The sequence below is a fragment of the Salmo trutta genome, chromosome 1 (assembly GCF_901001165.1).
Source record: "Salmo trutta chromosome 1, fSalTru1.1, whole genome shotgun sequence".
Lineage (NCBI taxonomy): Eukaryota > Metazoa > Chordata > Actinopteri > Salmoniformes > Salmonidae > Salmo > Salmo trutta.
In genome coordinates this window covers 26,543,587-26,568,824 of record NC_042957.1, presented here as the reverse complement: position 1 = coordinate 26,568,824, position 25,238 = coordinate 26,543,587, and the positions used below count along the sequence as shown (strand labels likewise).

The 25,238-nt window shown below is 43.0% G+C and overlaps 1 protein-coding gene across 1 annotated transcript in view; it reads right to left on the bottom strand.

Moving 5' to 3' along the window:
- Positions 1–25,238, bottom strand: part of LOC115192511 (polypeptide N-acetylgalactosaminyltransferase 14) — a 126,750-nt gene that overhangs the window by 73,416 nt on the left and 28,096 nt on the right. The window lies entirely within an intron of this gene.

Here is a 25,238-nt window from a genome sequence, read left to right as displayed (position 1 = left end):
TAGACTTTGAAACGGTAACTTTCTGTGGTGGTTTTCCTTTTTCCAGTAAATCTGTAATGATCGTCGTATATACTGGACCAAGGCGCAGCGGGTTGAGTGCTCATTTTATCTTTTATTTAGAACACTCAATTAACAAAACACGAAAACGTACAAACGAACAGTATTGCATGCTAACACAGCAGTGCAACAACAACTTCCCACAAGGGACAGGTGAAAACAGGGCTACCTAAGTATGAGAGTCAATCAGCAACAACGATGTACAGCTGTTCCTGATTGAGAGCCATACCAGGCCAACACAAAGAAATACACAACATAGAACATAACCAAAACACCGGAATACTCCAAACAAACACCCCTCTACATAAACACATATAACAACAAACCCCGAACCACATAAAACAAACACCCCCTGCCACGTCCTGACCAAACTACAATAACAAATAACCCCTTTAATGGTCAGGACGTGACAAAATCAACATAAAAAGGCCTCTAGAATAAAACAAGTGAAGGTTTCTTTATCCCATATTGATGTAATTCATCAGTATCTCACAAACAAAAAATAATTATTGGGAAATATCTCATACATTAATGAATTGCAGTTCTCTAGTTCCATATATCCACAAAGCCCAGACACAAATTAAAACTCCATTGAGACAATTTGCAGTCACAATCAGAACTGCAAAATAAAACACTGCTATTCCTCTGTGATACAAACAGTTAAGACAGCAAAGAGATAAAGCATTCTGAAAGAAAGATGCTAGAAATGTCAAAGCCAAATAAAACCTCTAACTAGCTGAGAAGTCTTTGGTTTGATCATTACGTGGACACAGCTTTAAATAGAAATAGAGAGGTCTCAAAATGCCCTCCTCTTCTGTTTCCAGTAAAGGAAGCAAAGAAAACTGTGATGGTGCTCTAAGGAATATGTACTAATCATGTCTAGATATATAAGATATATAAATATAAAGAAACAATGGAAAATACCCTTGGCTACAGTACAGTATCTGACTCAAGTAAAGCTGTGATTGCCCCTCTGTGAGAAAGTGCCCTAGGACTGCCTGCATGGTCCTGCATTTAATGACATATCTGGAGATGTCATGTCCTATAATTGATATATTGGCTCCGCCTGAATAAATTACATCAATTTGGATTTTTATTGCGGGCCATCCTGAAATTGTTAAAACAGGCCCTAGCGCTCAGCATAATGGTTTCCTATCATTAATGAGATCTATTGATTGTAGGCGCCCCAGACACTGTATTGATTTACAAATGTTGAGTTTCACTGCAGCCGTGTAGGCCATTTGGATGTCATTAAGTCAGCCAGTCATAACTTACAACATAATTGGTTCAATGTACAATTTCACTCACAAATAGCCTTTAAGGAGCTCCAATCTCCTTCAGCATTCATTCCTTCAGCGTGCAAGACACTAAAGATTTATAGCAAGGCTCCCATTTTAAATGACAAAACTACAATTATCTGAGCAGCTGAAACGCTGAATGATGGCTCCCCTCCAATCCAATGGACTTTGGAAATCAGGGTTGAGCGTGAGATCCGTCTTTATGCAGCAATTAATTCCCTGATGATTCAGTAACTGATATTCATACAGTGTTCATTTACTAAGAGCTATTTCAATGAGGCATCAGTACCACCACTACAGGCCCTGTGGTTGTGGGGAGAAAAGAAGAGCTATGGTAAAATGGTAAGGGCTTAGATTGGTAAGGAGTGTAGGTCAAGTCTGGTGGTGTAGAGCGCCGATTCCCAACCTCCTACTGGACACAGACGTCAATTCAACATCTATTCCACGTTGGTTCCACGTAGTTTCATTGAAATGATGTGGAAACAACGTTGATTCAACCAGGCAGTGGTCTGTGGACCGATGGGGGTCCTCTAGGTCCTCCATATGTACCCTGTGGTTCATGGGAGAAAAGGTTTGGGAAGCACTGGAGTAGAGAAAAATTCTGTTTAAGTTGTACTCTACCGTATTACATGCTACATGTTGGTGTGCCACCCTAGTGAGAAGCGAACGCTCCTGTTGATTCTGTGAAATGGCAGCTTCAATTAGCAGTGACGAGAGCAAGGTACCCAGTGAGCGCTTATCATTTAATAGCCCCAGGGAAATAGCGTTCCCTAGTCTGCATAGAAGCTCTCGGAAACTTCTAGCTGCTCTGCCGAACGTGTGAGCTGTGTGTACTTTACTTACTACAACGAGAGAGGAGAGAGGAGAGAGGAGAGAGAGAGAGAGAGAGAGAGAGAGAGAGAGAGAGAGACACAGAAAGAGGGGGGGTGAGAGGGGAGGGGTGCGTGGGGAGACCTAGTGAAATATTTTGGTGAGAGTCTAATTTTGCATGTGATTTAATGCTCTGCTAGCTCACCCCGGGGAGCCTTTCTATTCATTATGTCCTCCTCAAATGGCCACACACACCGACCTGAAGACACCAAGTGGAATGGGCCTGCTCACAGCCCACACAGCCAATGATCTCTGTGGATTTATCACCTTGACACCAGACACCAGCTCTGCTCTGTCATCATACCACATTCATTTATTTGCAGTCCTCAGAATGGCTTGGAATTAACTTTCTTAATCTTCAGGCAAAGCCATAAAAATCTCTCATGCAAACCCAATACTTTTAACTATATTCGAAAGTATCGTTTGGATTGTATGGAGCCAGAGAAAGGATTAAGCAAATGCTGTGTTCATGTAAAAATGTAACAGTTCTCTATAGCATTGAGTCACCTTTGCTGTCACAGTACAGTACATATTGGTTTCCATGGCTGCCTTGGCTGGATATTGGAGGAATTTCAGTCAAGAGAGCAGAGAATTTCAGTACCAGTGGTGCTCCACATTTGGCCTATTTTATCTGAGCTTGGTAAATCATCTACAATATGTCCTCCTGAGTGAGAGTCAACATTAGGAAAGTTCATTTACATTTCTTTATCTCCCTCAAAAAAGAGAATCCCATACCATTAAAATAATCAATCAGGCCAGTTCCTTTTCAACTTCTGAGGCCAAGATATGCAAGCGTGGGGCGACCAATCTTCTCCACAGCGATTTCATCTAGCAGATCTTTTCATATCAAAGCTGTGACTGCTGCTGCCTCCAAACAGGGCTGGGCTCTAGTCTCCAGCAGAATGGAGATGCTCTACTCTACAGCTCTCTCAGAGCGATGGGAGGGGATGATAGGGACAGGGGGAACACGCTGAAATCTGACATCCCACTGTCAACGCCGATACAGGCAGCAGAACTGACATGCCTCTCAGTCTGCTCCTCTTGGAAACAGTGGAAATGGACCTGAAAGAGGCTTTTCATGTCATAGGCTAGGGCTTTATCCCGTATATACTGTATACCGGGTTAGTCGGAAAAAGCCACGGGATGGTTTTACAATACTGGCAATACCATCAAAACTACTTATATGAAGTTTTTCAATAAATTTGAATATTTGTAGCTACTTTTTAAGTTAATACCTGCAGTCAATTTGTGCAAAACGTTAGGAGATAAAGCAGATTGCGTTCTTCATTTCACCTGTCACATTAATTTACACCAGAAGCTTACCGTAGTTCCCAAGAACAGTTGAGCCAGTCACATGTTTGTTTGTAAATAGGGAGACAACAGGAGGCAACGGGAGACAACGGGAGGCAACGGGAGACAACGGGAGACAACGGGAGGCAACGGGAGGCAACGGGAGGCAACGGGAGACAACGGGAGACAACGGGAGACAACGGGAGCTGGTGAATCCATAGCGTTCTATACAGGGGCGGAGCCAGAGGGGTGTCCGGGGTGGACTGGACAGCCCTGACATCTGATTGGCCATCCCGGGTGACACCCCACAATTTAATTCGCTACTGGTAGTTTGATGCTGATTGACATCTCATTTCACCTCTTGTTGAAAGAAGCATTTATTTTGACATTAGGACGATTGAGGACGATGAAGAGAGAATATTAACATTGGTTGCGAGATACAGAAGAATAAGAATAAGAAGAACATACAGAAGAAGAAGAGAGAATATTTCCACAGCTCCACAAGCTCTTATTGCGATTGGCGAAAGCATCATATTTGAAGTAAGTTTTAAAGTTTAGCATCGGGTATATGTTTCCTGAACAACTTTTACGAAAGTTGAGTCGCTGTGTAAGTTAACGTTAGACCTTTGGCTCCATTAACAGACAGTTAATCAGATAAGAGAGGTCGGTTCCCAATTTAGCCTAACATTATGTTTACATCTGTGCTAGTAATACAAACGCATATACAGTGCAGTGTCGTAAGTTACAATATAGGAATGTTTAGCTAATGTGGGGTAACTAGTAGGCTACAGCTGTCAGTGTTCAGCAAGTTAACATTCAGCAATTTGAAATCCATTAACTCAGTTAGATTTTCATACTTGAACACAAAACTAACAATTGTTACTATCAATCTGTTAACGTTACTCAAAACATGACCACAATTTGCAGATAGCGTGTTTGCTATCGTAAAAATGTAAGAAATTATAGCTAGCTAAGTTACTTACTGCAGAGTAGGGCTAGCCAAGATCTAGTACCTTAGGTTGGTAGTTGATTTTAAGGTAATGGGGATTTGTAATTAAGATTGAGATTGGACTAAAATGTGGGTAATTGGATGCTTAGATGTAACCATAGACTGTCTAATTTTTGCATAGGGTCAATTAAACATGAAAAGAAAGGGAGTGATATCAGACTTCTGTTCCAAAAGGACACAATGGTAGGCCGGGCCTAAACTTTAAACTTCACATTTTAGTCAGCAGCTGGGATCCACAAGCTATCTAATCTTGTGGATCCCCTAGTTATACATTTCCATAGAGATATGACACATTATTTAACGTGTATTTCAGACATTTCAAGGTTCAGAGGTAGAGGGTCCTGTACAGCCGTGTTTGAAAACATTTCCCAGAACCCAGCATGGTACTAGGAAAAGGGCTTTCAACAGCTCCTGGAATAAAGACAATTCATGGCTTGAATATTCTGTAAGTCAAGATTCGACTTGTTGTTTCGCCTGTAGGCATTTTTCTCTGCCCAATACACTTGAATCTGCCTTCACATCACAGTCAGGTTTTTGTAACTGGAAGAAGGCGCTGTTTAAAGATTCTGGGTTTAAGCTCCATTCTAAGGCAGAGCATCATATCAATGCTATGTATGCTTGGAATCAGCATAAAAGGGCTATTGACAGCAACTCATCAATGTTAGATGTCATAAATGAGGACCGGAAAAATAAAGTGGAGGAAAACTGTACTGACATTAAAACAATTGCACATGTTCTCCTATTAACTGCCACTCAAAATATAGTGCAGATGATGACTCTCACAACAAGGGTAATCTTTTGACAATCTTAGAAGAAATAGTCCCTCTCAAAGAGAAAAGGATGAATGCATGTGGCAAGCCACCAAATCCAGAAGGAAGTGTAACGGCCGTCGTCAGAATTAGACCAAGGTGCAGCGGAGGATGTGTTCATCATTAGAATTTTCATTCAAAAAGAGAACACTTTACAAAAATGAAACAAAAACGACCAGAAACTGTCCTGTCAGGAAAACACACTAACAGAATACAATTACCCACAAAACCCTAAGGAAAAACATGCTCCTTATGTGTGACTCCCAATCAGCAACAACAAACTTCAGCTGTGCCTGATTGGGAGCCACATACGGCCCAAAACAAAGAAATAAAAAAACATAGAAAAAGGAACATAGAACGCCCACCCAATGTAACACCCTGGCCTAACCAAAATAAAGAACAAAAAACCCCTCTCTATGGCCAGGGCGTTACAGGAAGTTCTTGAGGGCTGAGCTGAGATGGTACAAAGTGAAATAATAAGAGAAGTAAAAGAAAGTGAAGTTTTTAGTGTAATTGCAGATGAAACCAAAGATTTAAATAAAAAATAACAAACGTCTTTAGTTGTGAGGTACTATTACAACGGGGCCATCCACAAAAGCTTTTTACACTTTCAGTCAGCTGAAAGCTTAGATGCAGCAGGTCTCACAAAAATGATAAATGACTGCCTTGAAAAACATGGTCTGGACTACAGAAATAATCTCGTGGTGCAAGGCTATGACGGTGCATCCGTCATGAGCAGGAAAGCATTCTGATGTGTCTGCACGGATTAAAAACAGTGCAAGATTTGCATTTTATGTGCACTGTAATGCACATTGTTTGAATTTGGTTCTTGTCAATGCTGTAAAATCAGTGACTGAAGCAGTTAACTTTTTTGCTCTCCTGCAGAAGCTTTATAACTTTGTATCTGGCTCGTACGTTCATCTCAAGTGGCTTGCTGTTCAGAAAGAGCTGTATCCACAGCAGCAGCCCAGGGAACTACAGAGACTTACGGATGTAAGGTGGGCATGCAGATACATGGCATGCCGTAATCTGAGGGACACGCTTCCAGCAGTTATGCGAGTGCTACAGGATACCACACTTGAAGGGGCCTTCTTTCTCAGATAGATTTACATTTCATAGGGCTTTTGGTTAGCTTTTGTAAAGTGCTTGGTGATGCCAAATGTCTTTCTGACATGCTCCAATCAAGCTCTATTGACCTAGCAAGGGCTGTGGATCTAGTAGGTGCCCTTACAGGACTACAGAAGTGAGAGTTACTTTGGAAAACTATGGAAAGAGGTTGAAGAGACTGCAGAGCACTGCAAAATAATTGTACAAACAGTATGTAAAAGACAGCCTAAAACAAGCTTAAGATTTCACGACTCATTGATGATGAACACTGTAGGACAGAAAAATAGTGATCAAAGTGATAGAGAGAGCGTCTTTTATCAGGTGCTTGACAGTCTCACAGGTGAGCTGCAGAGGCGTTTTTCAAAGAAGAATTGCGAGATAATGCAAGGGGTCCAGTCTCTCAATCCAAAGAGTACAACATTCTTCAATGAGGAGCCTCTGTTTGCCTTTGCTCAGACCTTTGAGTCAGATTTAGAGGGCCTCAAACATGAGGTTCATCAAACAAAGGCAGCTTCTTGATAGGAGAGAGAAAAGTGGAAGGGACAGACCGTCTACCCTCCTTGACTTTGTTGTGTTTCTAGAACCTTATAAAGAGGTCTTCCAAGAGCTATTTCGACTTTGTAAGATTTCTGTTGTTACACCAGTTAGCAGTACTTCTTGCGAGAGAAGCTTCTCAGTTTTAAAACTGATTAAAACCCACCTTAGGACAACAATGATTGATGACAGGTTAAGTCACCTCGGAATTCTCAGTGTTGAGTCGAGGAGGACACGCTCCCTCAACATGGATGAGTTTGTGAAACATTTTGCCAGCTCTCACCAGAACCACAAAATGATGCTGTTTTAAATCTACCTAGATTAATTTGGCACTCTGGTCATGATTAAAATCTGCACTGTGTACTATTGTCACAGTATCTAACGAAGGTGGCGCCCCTCCTCGGTCGGGCGGCGCTCGGCGGTCGTCGTCGCCGGCCTATTAGCTGCCACCGATCGTTGTTTCTGTGTCTTTTGATTTTGTCTGTCTATCCCGCACCTGTTTTGTGTTTGTCATTAGTGGGGGGTTATTTAGTGTGTATTTTCAGTTGGGGTTCTCGTGCGGGATTGTTTATTGTCCACTCAGGACAGTTGTGAGTGTAAGCTGTTCTTTCGCTGTTATTGTTCATTATATTGCCGGGCTGCGCCCTGTGCGTCTTTTTTCAGTGCGCTTATTTTGGGAATGTGTTTTCCCCTGGCGGACTTCGCCACGCGCCCTGTGCCCTACGGCTATTGCTTTTGGAATTATTATTATTACAACACAGTTGCTCCGGCCCTCTGTCTCCTGCTCCTGATTCCACATCTCCACTGGTCCTAGACAGCCGTGACAACTATCTAGTACACTGACGTTCTAAAATGATAAATCCATAGGGTATCATGTCACACAGATTTAATATGGTCTTGATTAGGACAATTCCAAAACTTTTCTTTGCTATTACTTAACATAATAAATATGAGCATAACTATGATACTGTAAGTTTGTAATATTGATGGGCACCAGAATTATTTGTATTTTTCAAGTCAATACCTGGTATGTCAAATTGCAGTGTGTTGCAGTGTGTTTTTTTGTAAATTTAATTTTGTAAATAAACTATGCAATTTATGTAACACACAAATGCTATCTTATCTCCTTGGTGCTTGAGCTTTATTTTCTGAAAATATTTTGGATGTTCAACACTTTGTAACGCCCTGGCCATAGAGAGGGGTTTTTGTTCTTTATTTTGGTTAGGCCAGGGTGTTACATTGGGTGGGCGTTCTATGTTCCTTTTTCTATGTTTTTGTATTTCTTTGTTTTGGGCCGTGTGTGTGTGTGGCTCCCAATCAGGCACAGCTGAAGCTCGTTGCTGCTGATTGGGAGTCACACATAAGGAGCATGTTTTTCCTTTGGGTTTGTGGGTAATTGTTTCTGTCAGTGTTTTGTACCAGACAGGACTGTTTGCTGTCGGTTTACTCGTTTCTTGTTTTGTATAGTGTTCATGTTGTTTATATTAAATTCTGATAATGAACACTAACTCCGCTGCACCTTGGTCCACTTCTTCAGACGACAGCCGTTACAGAATTACCCACCACCAAGGGACCAAGCAGCGGAAGAGGGAGGTCCGGTCAATGGAGGAGACGCCGGCCAGCAGACGGGGTCGCTGGCGTCGGTCGAGGAAGCCCGGAAGACACCCCCAAGAGAATTTTGGGGGGGGCTAATGGGGTGGTCCGGAAGGGCAGAGGAGGAGCCCAGACCACTGCTCTCGTGGGGGATGACGGCAGAGGAGGGGACGCAGATGAGGTGGTTTATTGAGGACCTGCTGAAGGAAGATCTGGAGGAGGAGCCATGGGAGGCGGAGTTGCGCGCTGTGTCGCCAGTGCGTCCGCACAGCCCGGTGCGTCCGGTGGACATGCCCAGCACATGCCGTGCTAGGAAGGGCATCCAGCCAGGACGAGTGGCAAAACCGGCTCCACGCTTCAGTTCACCAGTGCGTGTTCACAGTCCTGTCTGGCCCGTCCCTGCTCCCCGCACCAAGTCCACAGTGCATGTCCCCAGTCCTGTCCGGCCCGTCCCTGCTCCCCGCACCAAGCCCAAGGTGCGTGTCCCCAGCCCTGCCAGTCAGCAGTCGTCAGAGCTGCCCGCCAGTCAACAGTCGTCGGAGCTGCCCGCCAGTCAACAGTCGTCGGAGCTGCCCGCCAGTCAACAGTCGTCGGAGCTGCCCGCCAGTCAACCATCACCAGAGCTGCCCGCCAGTCAACCATCACCAGAGCTGCCCGCCAGTCAACCATCACCAGAGCTGCCCGCCAGTCAACAGTCGTCAGAGCTGCCCGCCAGTCAACAGTCGTCAGAGCTGCCCGCCAGTCAACAGTCGTCAGAGCTGCCCGCCAGTCAACAGTCGTCAGAGCTGCCCGCCAGTCAACAGTCGTCAGAGCTGCCCGCCAGTCAACAGTCGTCAGAGCTGCCCGCCAGTCAACAGTCGTCAGAGAGGTCAGACTGCGCTGAACTGCCGGAGTGGCCAGACTGCGCTGAACTGCCGGAGTGGCCAGACTGCGCTGAACTGCCGGAGTGGCCAGACTGCGCTGAACTGCCGGAGTGGCCAGACTGCGCTGAACTGCCGGAGTGGCCAGACTGCCCCGAACTGCCGGAGTGGCCAGACTGCCCCGAACTGCCGGAGTGGCCAGACTGCCCCGAACTGCCGGAGTGGCCAGACTGCCCCGAACTGCCAGAGTGGCCAGGGAGGCCCGCCAGCCCGGTGAGTCCTGTGCCTACGCCTAGGGCCAGGCCTCTGTCATGTCTCCCCAGCCTGGTGAATCCTGGGTCAGTGCCGTCAGAGCAGCCAGGGTCGCCCGCCAGCCAGGCGCAACCATCGCCGTCCGCCAGCCGGGCGCAGCCAGGGTCGCCCGCCAGCCGGGCGCAACCATCACCGCCCGCCAGCCGGGCGCAGTCAGCGTCGCCCACCAGACCTTCGGCGCGGCCAGGTGCGCCACCTAAGAGGGCGACGTCAAGGGTGGAGCAGAGGCCACGTCCCGCACCTGAGCCGCCGCCGTAAGAAGGCCCACCTGGACCCTCCCCTTCAGAGTCAGGTTTTGCGGCCGGAGTCCGCACCTTTGGGGGGGGGGTACTGTAACGCCCTGGCCATAGAGAGGGGTTTTTGTTCTTTATTTTGGTTAGGCCAGGGTGTTACATTGGGTGGGCGTTCTATGTTCCTTTTTCTATGTTTTTGTATTTCTTTGTTTTGGGCCGTGTGTGTGGCTCCCAATCAGGCACAGCTGAAGCTCGTTGCTGCTGATTGGGAGTCACACATAAGGAGCATGTTTTTCCTTTGGGTTTGTGGGTAATTGTTTCTGTCAGTGTTTTGTACCAGACAGGACTGTTTGCTGTCGGTTTACTCGTTTCTTGTTTTGTATAGTGTTCATGTTGTTTATATTAAATTCTGATAATGAACACTAACTCCGCTGCACCTTGGTCCACTTCTTCAGACGACAGCCGTTACACACTTATAGACCCATATTATACACTGCTCAAAAAAATAAAGGGAACACTTAAACAACACATCCTAGATCTGAATGAAAGAAATAATCTTATTAAATACTTTTTTCTTTACATAGTTGAATGTGCTGATAACAAAATCACAGAAAAATAATTAATGGAAATCCAATGTATCAACCCATGGAGGTCTGGATTTGAAGTTACACTCAAAATTAAAGTGGAAAATCACACTACAGGCTGATCAAACTTTGATGTAATGTCCTTAAAACAAGTCAAAATGAGGTTCAGTAGTGTGTGTGGCCTCCACGTGCCTGTATGACCTCCCTACAACGCCTGGGCATGCTCCTGATGAGGTGGCAGATGGTCTCCTGAGGGATCTCCTCCCAGACCTGGACTAAAGCATCCGCCAACTCCTGGACAGTCTGTGGTGCAACGTAGCGTTGGTGGATGGAGTGAGACATGATGTCCCAGATGTGCTCAATTGGATTCAGGTCTGGGGAACGGGCGGGCCAGTCCATAGCATCAATGCCTTCCTCTTGCAGGAACTGCTGACACACTCCAGCCACATGAGGTCTAGCATTGTCTTGCATTAGGAGGAACCCAGGGCCAACCGCACCAGCATATGGTCTCACAAGGGGTCTGAGGATCTCATCTCGGTACCTAATGGCAGTCAGGCTACCTCTGGCGAGCATATGGAGGGCTGTGCGGCCCCCCAAAGAAATTCCACCCCACACCATGACTGACCCACCGCCAAACCGGTCATGCTGGAGGATGTTGCAGGCAGCAGAATGTTCTCCATGGCGTCTCCAGACTCTGTCACATCTGTCACGTGCTCAGTGTGAACCTGCTTTCATCTGTGAAGAGCACAGGGCGCCAGTGGCGAATTTGCCAATCTTGGTGTTCTCTGGCAAATGCCAAACGTCCTGCACGGTGTTGGGCTGTAAGCACAACCCCCACCTGTGGACGTCGGGCCCTCATACCACCCTCATGGAGTCTGTTTCTGACTGTTTGAGCAGACACATGCACATTTGTGGCCTGCTGGAGGTCATTTTGCAGGGCTCTGGCAGTGCTCCTCCTGCTCCTCCTTGCACAAAGGCGGAGGTAGTGGTCCTGCTGCTGGGTTGTTGCCCTCCTACGGCCTCCTCCACGTCTCCTGATGTACTGGCCTGTCTCCTGGTAGCGCCTCCATGCTCTGGACACTACGCTGACAGACACAGCAAACCTTCTTGCCACAGCTCGCATTGATGTGCCATCCTGGATGAGCTGCACTACCTGAGCCACTTGTGTGGGTTGTAGACTCCGTCTCATGCTACCACTAGAGTGAAAGCACCGCCAGCATTCAAAAGTGACCAAAACATCAGCCAGGAAGCATAGGAACTGAGAAGTGGTCTATGGTCACCACCTGCAGAACCACTCCTTTATTGGGGGTGTCTTGCTTATTGCCTATAATTTCCACCTGTTGTCTATTCCATTTGCACAACAGCATGTGACATTTATTGTCAATCAGTGTTGCTTCCTAAGTGGACAGTTTGATTTCACAGAAGTGTGATTGACTTGGAGTTACATTGTGTTGTTTAAGTGTTCCCTTTATTTTTTTGAGCAGTATATATTCATGAAAACAGAGTGACCCAAGTCTCTCCAGTACGTGAGTACAGTACTGTGTGTGTGTGTGTGTGTGTGTGTGTGTGTGTGTGTGTGTGTGTGTGTGTGTGTGTGTGTGTGAGAGAGAGAGAGAGAGAGAGAGAGAGAGAGAGAGAGAGAGAGAGAGAGAGAGAGAGAGAAAGAAATTGAGCTGCAGTTCCGAGGTAGAGACCCTGACTATTCATAGTATGTTAAAGAATTCTAGCGAAATAACCCTTTTGGACCACACTATCTGCCACATTGAAGAACTCCAGGTTAAGTGAATTTTCACCTCTACCTCTAATCAGTAATCATAGGATTCATTCATGCTCCTTAGATGCCAGGTTAGGGTTACACACTAATTTTCTGTCATGGTCTATGGACCCCCTGAAGTAGCCTTGGCCACCCCCTGGCCACCCCATGTAGAAAACTCTAGTTCCTCCACTGGTTCTATATCTATCCGCGAGTCTCTGTTGTGCGACGCACATTTTTTAACAAATTCTTATTTACAATGATGGCCTACCAAAAGGCAAAAGGTCTCCTGCGGGGACGGGGGCCTAGGATTACAAATTGTAAATAAATATAGGACAAAACACACATCACAACAAGAGAGACAACACAACACCACATAAATAGAGACCTAAGACAACAACATAGCAAGGCAGCAACACACGACAACACATCATGGTAGCAACACAACATAACAACAACATGGTAGCAACACAACATGGTAGCAGCACAAAACATGGTACAAACATTATTGGGCACAGACAACAGCACAAATGGCAAGAAGGTAGAGGCAACAACACATCACACAAAGCAGCCACAACTGTCAGTAACAGTGTCCATGACTGAGTCTTTGAATGAAGAGATTGAGATAAAACTGTCCGGTTTGAGTGTTTGTTGCAGCTCGTTCCAGTCGCTAACTGCAGTGAACTGAAAAGAAGAGCGACACAGGGATGTGTGTGCTTTAGGGAACTTTAACAGAATGTGACTGGCAGAACGGGTGTTGTATGTATGAGGTGATGAAGTTACACTTGTATACAATTCACGACTAAATGTTTGCCATCAGATATCTTATAATGGCTTTATACCAGAAGTCAAAGAGCTCTGGATGAGTTGTCTGTACAGCTGCCATTTTCTTCTCTGTTCTTCTCTCCTCTGCTCCGTGTACACATACTGCTCTTCCTTCAGAAAAGCATGCATTACAACTTTGTTCATTTGCATAATTTCTCTCGTTCACTTTCGCTTGTAAATGTCCACACTCACCGAAAATGACATTTGGTAGCTACTAGCTATGCTTGTATAACTCCTATAAGAGGATGCACATCACACAGCCAATGCTCTTGAGCAAGCACACACACACGCGCGCGCACACACACACACACACACACACACACACACACACACATACACACACACACACGGCTTCTTCATCATTTCTTGCCTCTGTTTTCCCTGTTATTTTCTCAAGCAGCTGAAACATTGTTTCTTAGTGTAAAACGTGACAAATAACCTTAAATTGTTCATTTCTTAAAGCAGATCATTAAATAAAAAACATGTTTGTGGTATCTGCACATACGTCTGGCTTGATGAATAGCTACTTTCCCATCATATCAGTATAGCCCTACAATATAGGTTTCAGAGAAAAAACTATCAATACCTTTCCAAGCACTCTCAATACTTTCCTTGTGGCCTTACATTCAATGCAGGCAGCTGTAGGCAGCTAACTAATGCAATTAAAAGCTTTTTCTGTAGCCTTAGAGTCTAGACTCCACACCCACACCTTCTTTATCTCTCTCTCTCTCTCTCTCTCTCTCTCTCTCTCTCTCACCTAGGACCAAAAATGGATTATAGAAAAGTAAAGGCACATGCTATACAGCTAGAGAGGGCAATCCTATAGTGTTGAGTGTTCTTAAAGCGTATGATCAGTTTACACTAATCCATTTAAAAGTAGTCAGGAATGTAGGGGTGGTTCAGAGGCCAGTCTTGGTGAAACAAGGGAGGGGGACACTGACAGTCATGGGGCACACTTTTGATGCATTCATTTAACACTGAAAGAAAAGGAGAGAGTTGGGGTATAAGAGATACTCGGCAGAAACATGCAACAGCCACTGAAAGAAAGGAACCACATCGAAAGAGAGAGTAAAAGCGAGTAAACCGAGAGAGACAAAACTGGAGAGTGAGAGAAAAAGGCTGTGGTGTAGCCATGGGGAGCAGAGGTGTCATGCCTATTGGAGGGCACAGCGGCAAGTGTCCGCTCAGATTTTATATGTATTTATTTTTTCTCTGTAATACTACTAGCCCCAATTTTATGAAGTTGGCTTTAGCTAGCGCAGATAGGTTCCCAATCTCCCAACCTCCTAACTAGCTACCAAGAAGCCACTATCTTAGCTGGCATGCCAGCTGGCAAGGTTGGTAGACTTTAGAAAAGCAAGCAATTACTATATGTACTGAATAAGACTCATTCCTTTCAATCTTTTATCCAGATCTGGACCACCCCCCAGCCATCCTCACATACTTTGTGCACCCTCATATTTTCGGGGTGCTTAATGCCTCTGATGGGTAGGCCCTCTAAAACACCCACAGTGCCAGTCTGTCTGTCATCTGTTTCTCCCGCTGGTCACAATGACAGCTCCATACAGGGCTACCACAGAGCTGATGACTCGCCACTTTATTGTCCCTCTCTTTGTTGCTCTCTTTCTGCCTCCCTCTCCCTCTCCTCCCTGAGCTACAGGACCCAGCCCAGTGCACCATGACCAGGCTGGGGAATGGGTTACCTGTGAGGAAGCAGGGTAATAAAACCCTAAGACACAGACAAGCAGCAGGAGGAAATTAGGTTTAAATGAGGTTTCTACAGGAGCAGATGGATGAGTAGAGAGCATCTGAGTGGAACAAGGAGAGAGTGTAAACCAGGAAGAAAACAGTGTTACCTGGGTGGATGTAATAGTGGATATGAAGAGGTGAACGAGATGAGAGATATTGCTTGTTATTGTTCTCAAACTAACATCATTCAGTTTGTCCTACATGGTAATGTAGAGGCATTGACCGGGCACACCGACCCTCATATGATGTTAATAGGACAGGAAATTGTAGGCCGACACCAAAAGAACATTCTGTAATGATTTTCAGGTGTTGAAACTGACTTATTTTAATGTACTTTAGATCGTCATGGCCGCTTTTCTGACAGTAATGCAATGCTGTTGAATGAAAGCCTGAAAAAGCCAAAGGTGGCGTAGTTACGGCACTCATGATTAGCAGGGCGTGACAACATACATTAGCAGTAAGCCTATAGACGTTTACATGCACATTTTAGTCATTTAGCAGATGCTCTTATCCAGAGCAACTTACAAGTAGTGCATTCATCTTAAAGCTGCAATATGTAACTTTTTGGATGACCCGACCAGATTCAAATAGAAGTTATTGATCTGTAATTCTCATTGAAAGCAAATCTAAGAACCGGTAGATATGTTCTAAGTGCGCTATTTCTATGCTACTCATTCTTAAGTTTTGTTTGTAAATCTTTTACGTTCGGTTTTGTGCACCAGCTTCAAACAGATGAAAATACTATATTTTTGGTTATGGAAAATATATCTCACAGCAGTTTAGATGGTACAATGACTTCTTGCTTTGTCACGTAACTGAAATTAGGCTAATTATTAGAATCAAAAAATTGCAGAGTGATTTCTGCATACTGCATCTTTAACATAGCTGAGTGAGACAACCACATATCACAGTCGTAGCAAATACATTTTCCCTCAATAAAGTCAGTGCTAGTAGGAAAATACATTTTTCTTTATTTTATTAGAGGTTCACAATTCTTATTTTTTCCTTGACATGGTCAGATAACTCAAGCATAGATTGGGTAACTTTTTTTCTTATTTGGCAGAAACTAAAGGCCATGAGTAACTTAGTCAAAAATAATGGCATTGATTGGTCTGTAGGTGGCGCTGTTATTCTCAGTCTCACTTAAAACCTCATATTTGTTGCCCTATTTGAGCTAGAGACTTGCAACTTTGTATGGAGGTGTCTTTCCTCATGCTGAACAAATTTGCATCAAGGACCCATAAGGTCAATCAGGATAGATTTTTGAAAACCTTTGAAAAACTACATCTCATGAACCATAAGTCCAAACCACATATGTATGTAGGCCCATGGTACATCTCTAAACTTAGTTTGAGAAAAGCTAAGGAATTAGTTAAGAGATGGCTGAGTTATTGATACATTTCAAAATCCGATTTTGCGTGTCCATTGAAATCCTTTGTAAATCCACTCCACAGTGGCCAATCAACTTGAACATGTTCATTGATATATACAAAAATAAAGTCACTATTAACCATTTTTTAAACAACTTTTTAAACTATGTAATGTTAATGGTTCAAATAATCATAAAAAATCTTCTCATTGACTTAAAGTCATTTTCACTTCAAATTAGGTCTGTGGACACAATAGTCTCTTAAGAGTTTGAGAAAATAACGTTGTTGCACTCAACGGTGGCCACACCATACCAGTAGATGCATATACGCTAATATTCAAAAATCTTCTTCTCATGAACCATAGGACCAAATAACAAATTCAGTATGTAGGCCCATGTTACATGTCTTCAGATTTTACATGTCCATTTAAACCACTGTAAATCCACTCCACAGTGGCTTATTAACTTGAAACTTGTCGTCGCTATCATGGACATCCCTAAGATGAACCACACCGAATTTGGAATTGATATCTCAAAAAACAAGGAAACTATTTACAACTCATTCTTTGCATGTGTAACGCTAACACTTAAAATCATCTCTAATCATCTTCTCCTCATCAACTATACGTCATAATCAATCCAGATTCTGTATTTAGACTCATTACGTCAGTCTTTAATGATTGTGAGAATGCAGCAAAATAGTTTCTGCATTCAAATATTGTCACACTGTTCCTATAGATTCAACTTAGCACATATGCTACTACTAAAAATCGGGGAAAAATCTTCCTCTTATGAACCATAAGTCAGATTGACTCCAAATGTGGTATATAGACTCAATGAAGTAGTCTCTAATGAATTTGAGAATGATTTGTTGCTGCATTCAAAGTCTGCCACGCTACACCACTAGATGGCACCATATCCCACTAGAGCTATAAGAACTGAACCGATAAACATGGGGCCATGGAATTTGGTATGTAAACCTTATGTATATGTCCTTAAAAGCTGTGTGAATATAAAGTGACTGCAACCTTAGATGACTGCACAAGACCAGTTGGTGGTACTATAGATGTTATTGGCACCAGTGGCACCATAGAATACTATAGCCATAACTACTGATCAAGTGGACTTTGTCTCATGCAAATTATTGTTAGATTTAAATTATGCAGACGAACAATGTGAAATATCATTAATATAATAATCCACGCCAAACAACTAATTCCTATTATTAACAGTGTTGAACAGTGTTAAATAACACTAATATGTGAAAACAATATTTTTGTGAACACATTTTTAATTTTGTAGTTTTAACAAGGTTGGTAGCAACATGTGAAAATTGTTGTGGAAATTTTTCAACTACAAAACTCACAATGCAATGCTCTCTCTCTGGGCTGGCTGACTAGCTAGCTAGCTAACAAACTTAGCTACACAAAATAATATCAAAGTCAATATCAGCATGTGAAGTTGCTAGCTAGCTGTAAACTTGCCTAAACAAACTGCAGTATTAATTTAGGAGACCAACTTGTAGTTCACCTCTGCCCAGAGTGAGTGCAGAGCAGTGACGTGTAGTCATGGATGCTTCCCCAAAATATGTACCAAGAAAAAAAGAAAAATACATACAACATTATTTATCTTTCGTCTATCTGTGTTTCATAAACATTCTTCAATTCGCAAGAGGCTGAATGTATCTCACCAGTTAAAGCATCTGAGTGAACAAAACAGCGCCCCTCTGTCTCAGTAGGTGTAGCGTATCTATCTGATGCTGTCTGGTCAGAGTATGACATTGTTGCTGCATGTAGCATTGAAGGAAGGGAAGCCAGCGAGCATTTCGCCTCCCTTGAAAAATAAATAAATAAAATAATAGCTCAGCTGTGAATGGTCCTGGTGTACCAAACAAAAGTGTCAATGGAAGACAATTTGGATTGGGACACACCAGGGCGCATTGCGAGTTGAACTGAGTTGAATAATTGACTAATTTTGTACACTGTTTAGATTGAGCACATCTAAGCAAAATATATACTTTGTCATGAGGATATAAACGGATGGATGTGTTCTAGACAAATATGGCCATACTATCTATTGGCTGATTTGGTGATACGGAGCGTTGTGAAATGTGATAGTGTACTATCCCCTATTTCCAGTGAACCATGTAGATATTACGCGTTCCTACACAATTTCCTGATTTCACAGACAAACCACTTATGAGTTAAATCATGGGGAAATGTTTTATTTTACCCACTGATAGAACATATGCTTTCACCAAATTGACAGGAGTTTCATGATTTTTATTTCTGGGGGGGATTACACTTTTAATATAAAACATTAGTTGACCCCAGAATTGGCATATATACTCAATACATTAAAGGCCCAGTGCAGTCAAACACTTAATTTTACTGTGTTATATATACATTTCAAAACTATGAGGTTGTAATAATATGCCCTTTTCGTGTAAGAGCTGTTTGAAAAGACCACTTGAAATTTCAGCCTGTTTGGTGGGAGTTTTGGCCTTCCATCGCGACATAACCATGTGGTAAATGAGTTAATTGACCAAGAAGAAAGAGCGTTCCAAACGTCTCTGCCAATAACAGCTAATTTACAGTTTTCAAAACCACTCCCAGACAGTTCTAGCAAAATTCTTGCTTGAGAAATTGATCTTTGCTAAGAAGCTATTTTTGTTTCTTTTTGGCCATTTTAATGGAAAACTATCACAGTAATTGTTACCCAGAAATGATTTGCTATTGAGCTAAAAACCACTGCATCATCCTTGTGGCATGTTTGTCTGTGCAATTTGTGTCGTACTGTATTTTACTTGTTTTATATTATATTATATTTTTTTATTCTATGAATTGTATATGCAAGGCTCCTTGAAAAAGAGACATGGGTCTTAATGGTGACTCCCTGCTTAAATAACGGTAAAGTAAATAAAGAAAGAATTGAGAGATGAACATGGTAATGTTTTCACTGATTGCACATAAAGGAAGATAGTTTCTACATGATAGAGTGCTTACTTTATCCAACCGATTTTGTGTCCTTTCTGTCATCCTGTGAACCCCGTTCATTGCTGCTCACAGCTTTATTTATTTTTTTTAGACCCTCCTGGCACTTTAACAACTACTCTTAATGATGTCAGAGGGCAGTGAGGTAGTCTTACTGAGAGACCACCATCCCTATTAAGCAGCTCAGACCACATTCAGGAAGTGAAGAACATTCCTACAGACCCCTAACAAGTGTAAGAATATGCACCGCCAACCACACACACGGGATTATAAAGCTGTCACTAGCCCAGTGAGATGGGTCAGGTAACCAGTTAGCTAACCATCTGATTTGAACCAAGTCTGGGAGACCAGACCTTCTCAGGAGTTCCTGGTGCTTTTTATGTCAATCATCCAGCCATGGAGCCTTCCCTCTCTGTAGCCAAGGCACCTGAGAGAGTTAGTACCTGTCAGTGAAGACAGGCCAAGGAGGAGTGAGCTGAAATAGAACATCAAGGTGAGATGGGGTGAAACAGACATGACTGACATTCTACAAACTGTCTGTGTATGTACAAGAAGAAAAGATTTCAGTGGAGTTACAGTGTGAAAATGTAATTAGTTCAGCAGCTAAAATAAGCCGCTGACTTCTACGTTTGTAATAGAGGACTCCGTTGTTTTGCCTGTTTTGGGGATAATTCAATCAAAGAGTTGAAGCTGAAGTTGATTGCATTTGCCTGGAACCCTGGCTGCTGTCTAGAACAAAAACAGCTGTCCAGTGATGGCAATGTGAACAGACAGACAGACAGACAGACAGACAGACAGACAGACAGACAGACAGACAGACAGACAGACAGACAGACTGACAAAGGAAAACATAAGCTGGTGAGAGAGATAGATGGCGAGAGAGATACACACAATGGACAAAGAGGGGGTGGACATACGGCAGTGATCTTCCTCCCTCCTTGTGCAGTGCTAGTGTGGTGTGTGTGCGTTGGCTCTCTCAGGGGGTGTGATTGTGAACGCGTCCGGCTGTAACTCTGCTAAGCTCCTGGCCTTCTAGGGGAGATCCAAATGCCCATTACTGACAGTCAGAGCAGCAGAACACACCACCCAGTACACCCCCAGCCCCAAAGCTTGGCTAGCTGATCAGCCTCCTCCTTCTATATCATCTGCCTGCCGCTCTGCTCTATTAGTCCACACCATTTGCATGAATTATTTCATTAGGCAGCAGGACAAGAAAGATGAATAAAAAACAGAGAGAGAAAGGAGAGTGGAAAAGGACAGTGAACAGGTCCTGGAGGATAATACTAGACCCCTCAGGCTTCTTCTGACAGACCAATTTCTTCTGCTTTACACCACAGGACTGGAGAGAGCAGCCAGGGGCCCCTGATGACGTTAATCAAGGGCCCCTCTCAATTCAATTCAAGGGCTTTATTGGCATGGGAAACATATGTTAACATTGCCAAAGCAAGTGAAGAAGATAATAAACAAAAGCGAAATAAACAATAAAAAATGAACAGTAAACATTACACTCCAAAAGAATAAAGACATTTCAAATTAAATATTATGTCTATATTTTTTGTATTATTATTTTTTTTATTTCACCTTTATTTAACCAGGTAGGCTAGTTGAGAACAAGTTCTCATTTACAACTGCGACCTGGCCAAGATAAAGCAAAGCAGTGCGACACAAACAACAACAGTGTTCCCTAGGGCTCAGTTGGTAGAGCATGGTGTGTGCAACGCCAGGGTTGTGGGTTTGATTCCCACGGGGGGTGAGTACAAAAAAAAAACTGCACGAAATGTATGTATTCACTACTGTAAGTTGCTCTGGATAAGAGCGTCTGCTAAATTACTAAAATGTAATGTAAAATGTATCACAGAGTTACACTTGGAATAAACAAACATACAGTCAATAATAGAAAAGGTCTATATACAGTGTTTGCAAATGAGGTAGGGTAAGGCAATAAATAGGCCATAGTGGCAAAATAATTACAATATAGCAATTAAACACTGGAGTGATAGATGTGCAGAAGATGAGTGTGCAAGTAGAGATACTGGGGTGCAAAATAAATAAAGGTGGAAAGCATGGCCAGCTGTAGAAAAATGCTAATTGAAATTCTCAATTATTGTGGATTTACCGGTGGTGACAGTGTTTCCTAGCCTCAGTGCAGTGGGCAGCTGGGAGGAGGTACTGTCATTCTCCATGGACTTTACAGTGTCCAAGAACTTTTTGGAGTTTGTGCTACAGGATGCAAATTTCTGTTTGAAAAATCTAGCCTTTGCTTTCCTAACTGCCTGTGTATATTGGTTCCTAACTTCCCTGAAAAGTGGCATATCGTGGGGGCTTTTCGATGCTAATGCAGTATGCCACAGGATATTTTTGTGTAGGTCAAGGGAAGTGTTGTAATGATGTGCAAATAGTTCAAGTTCAAAAGGGAAGAAAAAAAACATAAATATGGGTTGTATTTACAATGGTGTTTGTTCTTCACTGGTTGACCTTTTCTTGTGGCAACACGTCACACATCTTGCTGCTGTGATGACACACTGTGGTATTTCACCCAACAGATATGTGAGTTTATGTGGACCTGTGTAATCTGAGGGAAATATGTGTCTCTAATATGGTCATACTTTTGGCAGGAGGTTAGGAAGTGCAGCTCAGTTTCCACCTCATTTTGTGGGCAGTGTGCACATAGCCTGTCTTCTCTTGAGAGCCAGGTCTGCCTACGGCAGCCTTTCTCAATAGTAAGGCTATGCTCACTGAGTCTGAACATAGTCAAAGCTTTCCTTAAGTTTGGGTCAGCCACAATGGTCAGGTATTCTGCCACTGTAGACTCTCTGTTTAGGACCAAATAGCATTCTAGTTTGCTTTGCTTTTTGTTAATTCTTTCCAGTGTGTCAAATAATCATCTTTTGTTTTCTCATGATTTGGTTGGATCTAATTGTGTTGCTGTTCTGGGGCTCTGTGAGTCCTAGGACCAGCTTGCTTATGGGACTCTTCTACAGGTTCATTTCTCTGTAGGTGATGGCTTTGTTATGGAAGGTTTGGGAATCACTTCCTTTTAGGTGGTTGTAGAATTTAACAGCTCTTTTCTGGATTTTGATCATGAATGAGTATCGGCCTAATTTTGCTTTGCATGCATTATTTGGTGTTTTACATTGTATACTGAGGATATTTTTGCGGAATTCTTCATGCAGAGTTTCAATTTGGTGTTTGTCCCATTTTGTGAATTCTTGGTTGGTCACAACCATGAAGGGCAATGGGTTCTATAACTGATTCAAGTATTTTTAGCCAGATCCTAATTGGTATGTCGAATTTATGTTCCTTTTGATGGCATAGAAGGCCCTTCTTGCATTGTCTCTCAGCTCGTTCACAGCTTTGTGGAAGTTACGTGTGGTGCTGATGTTTAGGCCGTGGTATGTATAGTTTTTTGTGTGCTCTAGTGCAACGGTGTCTAGACGGCATTTGGGTTAACTGCCTTGCTCAGGGGCAGAACGACAGATGTTTACCTTGTCAGCTCTGGGATTTGATCCAGCAACCTTTCGGTTACTGGCCTAACGCTCTTACTTTTAGAATACCAGCCTCCCCATAAGCCCATCTTGGTTGGGGACAGAAGCACCAAATCATCAGCAGACTTCAGATTATAGTAGGGTGAGGCCGGGTGCTGCAGTTCTAGTGCCCTCACCAATTCGTTGAAATATATGTTGAAGAGGTTGGGGCTTAAGCTGCATCCATGTCTCACCCCACGGTCCTTTGGAAAGAAATGTGTTTACAGGGATTTTATAATGTTGTATGTTTTTAACCCAAAACCACTTTACATCAATTTGTATAGCAGACCCTCATGCCAAATTGAGTCAAAAGCTTTTTTGAAATCAACAAAGCATTAGAAGACTTTGCCTTTGTTTTGGTTTGTTTGTTTGTCAATTAGGATGTGCAGGGTTAATATGTGGTCTGTCGTACGGTAATTTGGTAAAAAGACAATTTGACATTTGCTCAGCACATTGTTTTCATTGAGGAAATGTACGAGTCTGCTGTCAATGATAATGCAGAGGATTTTCCCAAGGTTGCTGTCGACGCATATATCCCACAGTAGTTATTGGGGTCAATTTTGTCTCCACTTTTCTGGATTGGGGTCATCAGTCCTTGGTTCCAAATATTGGGGAAGATGCTAGAGCCAAGGATGTTGTTAAAGAGTTTAGTTTAAATATAGCCAATTTAGAATTTGTGGTCTGTATATTTTGTCATTTCACTGAGGATACCATCAATACTACAGGCTATTTTGGGTTGGAGGGTTTGTATTTTGTCCTGTAGTTCATTCAATGTAATTGGAGAATCCAGTGGGTTCTGGTAGTCTTTAATAGTTGATTCTAAGATTTGTATTTAATCATGTACAGTACCAGTCAAAAGTTTGGACACACTTACTCATTCAAGGGTTTTCCTTTATTTTTACCATTTTTTACATTGCAGAATAATAGTGAGGACATCAAAACCATGAAATAACACAAAAAAGTAACCAAAAAAGTGTTAAACAAATCAAAATATATTTTATATTTCAGATTCTTCAAAGTAGCCACCCTTTGCCTTGATGACAGCTATGCACACTCTTGGTATTCTGTCAACCAGCTTCATGAGGTAGTCACCTGGAATACATTTAAATTAACAGGTGTGCCTCGTTAAAAGTTAATTTGTGGAATTTCTTTCCTTCTTAATGTGTTTGAGCCAATCAGTTGTGTTGTGACAAGGTAGGGGTGGTATACAGAAGATAGCCCTATTTGGTAAAAGACCAAGGCCATATTATGGCAAGAACAGCTCAAATAAGGAAAGAGAACTTTGAACATTTCTTAAAGTGCAGTTGCAAAAACCTTCAAGTGCTATGATGAAATTGGCTCTCATGATTACCGCCACAGGAATGGAAGATCCAGAGTTACCTCAGCTGCAGAGGATAAGTTCATTAGAGTTACCAGCCTCAGAAATTGCAGCCCAAATAAATGCTTCACAGAGTTCAAGTAACAGATACATCTCAACATCAACTGTTCAGAGGAGACTGCATGAATCAGGCCTTCATGGTCGAATTGCTGCAAAGAAACCACTACTAAAGGACACCAAATAAAAAGAAGAGACTTGCTTGGGCCAAGAAACACAAGCAATGGACATTAGACTGGTGGAAATCTGTCCTTTTGTTTGATGAGTCCAAAATTGAGATTTTTGGTTCCAACCGCCGTGTTTTTGTGAGATGCAGTGTAGGTGAACGGATAATCTCCGAATGTGTGGTTCCCACCGTGAAGCATGGAGGAGGAGGTGTGATGTGTGGGGGTGCTTTGCTGGTCACACTGTCACTGATTTATTTAGAATTCAAGGCACACTTAACCAGCATGGCTACCACAGCATTCTGCAGCGATACGCCATCCCATCTGGTTTGCGCTTAGTGCAGGCCTGGGCAAAGGCCGGCCTGGGCAAAGGCCGGCCGGGGGGCCGTATGTGGTCCGCGACCTGATTCAAAACGGCCCGCGGAATCATGCTCAGATCACATAAAGAATTTGAAAATAAAATGTGTTATTCAAATTAAAAGCCCAATGAATACTCACCTTTGTGAAATGATTTAACTCCCACCGCTTGTGGGACATTTATTTAGAAGGCACGTATAAATAACAAATGCACGAGGACAGACAGTGACTAACAGGCTGACACACACGTCAGTTACAAATAGTAGATAGCTAGAATTTGCTTCAAAATGAGTTTTTCAAAGATTTCAAAGAAAAGGAAAGTGGACAATGAATGTCGGGTGTTCCAGCAAGAGTGGACATCAAAATATTTCTTTATTGAGGTATCAAGGAAAGCTGTGTGCTTAGTGCGCAAAGAGAGCATCGCTGTCTTGAAAGACTACAACTTGTCCCCACACTTCTAGACGAAGCATGCAGAGAAATATAGGAATATGTCTTCTGAGCAGAGGGCAAGTCCATCGAAAGAGTAGCTTTCTCAGTTGCAAAAGCAGCAAGGACTTTTCCCAAAACTGCATT